Raw genomic sequence first — 1,382 nt, 5'->3', positions numbered from 1 at the left:
GTTTTAAACTTAGGACAAAGTGATCAGTTTACTACATTGTTGATTAAAATGTATTGTGTGTTGATGTATTTTTTTTTTTTGTAAAGACGTGTACGTACTAATTCAGTGTTCGATATCTTAACTCAACTAAATAGAAAAAGAGGTTAACTTTTCTGAATAATTTATAACCTATCTCTAACTTTACTATCTCTCTAAGATAAAGAATCGTGAACTTTTCTGTAAATTATATTATCAAAAAGAAATATTTCTATCTGATTATTTTGACTTTACAAAAATAAATAAACAAATAATCGGTTGGTATTTAGAAACTAATAGAGGTTTAAAGCTCTTTTGTCAAACTGTGCTGAGAATTTGCAGTTAAGCCAATTTTATTACATTAAAAGCCACTGCTTTGACTACAACCCATTCTTTTGGACTTTCGAGGTGATTAAACGCGCGAGGAAAAAGACTTAGCTTGTGGGAGGCGTTGAATTAATTTGGGTATTACCTTTCGCGCTCAATATGGAATGAAAAGCATGGGCCAGTATTAAGCAGAGAACAAATCTTAGGTGTGTAAGTAATTAGTAGTGACGGGACTTTGAAACTTTTAACAAAGACCATAGAATAAACGACGGTACACTATTTTACTAGCTGTCGGCCTTAATTCACTGTACTTCCCGTGGCTGTCTACAGGCTTGGCTTGCCTCTTCGCATTGCCAGTGGTTTGGAGGAAACATTGCGTTCGATATTCATACACTAGCACCACAAGGGAGATGGATGCGGAAGTGTAGCAAGCAACCAAGGCTGAGAGCCACTCTTGTATTAGGACCATAATGAACGGAGTGCTTAAATGTGTTTTGTGCAAGACGATAAAGTGCGTCATACATTTTCAAAGCTGTTGTGTAGAAGGCGTGTTCACTGTCTCATTACCTGTTTGGATTTTGCTTTCATGAAAAATAATTGAATTATAATCACAGTACATTTACGAGAGCTAACTCGTAAAATATAATTAATTTTCTTATAAAATTTGTGCCAGTAGCAGAGTTTCTAGCCAAGTATATATATATATATATATCTGCATGTGTGTTTGTGTGTAAAATCAGATGCAAAGAAACCTTTAATTAACTCCAATTTTGAATGCTGGAAATGCTTGGCTTGAAATTCATTGACTTTAACGTATGTACTACTACAATGGCATTTGAAGTATATCAGTATGTAAGCCTTAAATTTTCACTGAACCTGTAGTATTCGGTGACTGGTCTACTTGTAGATACAAAACCAAAGCATAGCTTGAAATTCATTGACTTTAACGAGTGTACTTTTAAAATGTCATTTGAAGTATATCAGTATGTAAGCCTTAAATTTTCACTGAACCTGTGGTATTCAGTGACTGGTCTACTGGT

The sequence above is a fragment of the Limulus polyphemus genome, unplaced genomic scaffold (genome assembly GCF_000517525.1).
Source record: "Limulus polyphemus unplaced genomic scaffold, Limulus_polyphemus-2.1.2 Scaffold215, whole genome shotgun sequence".
In the NCBI taxonomy this organism is placed as follows: domain Eukaryota; kingdom Metazoa; phylum Arthropoda; class Merostomata; order Xiphosura; family Limulidae; genus Limulus; species Limulus polyphemus.
Note: the sequence above shows the minus strand (reverse complement) of the source record.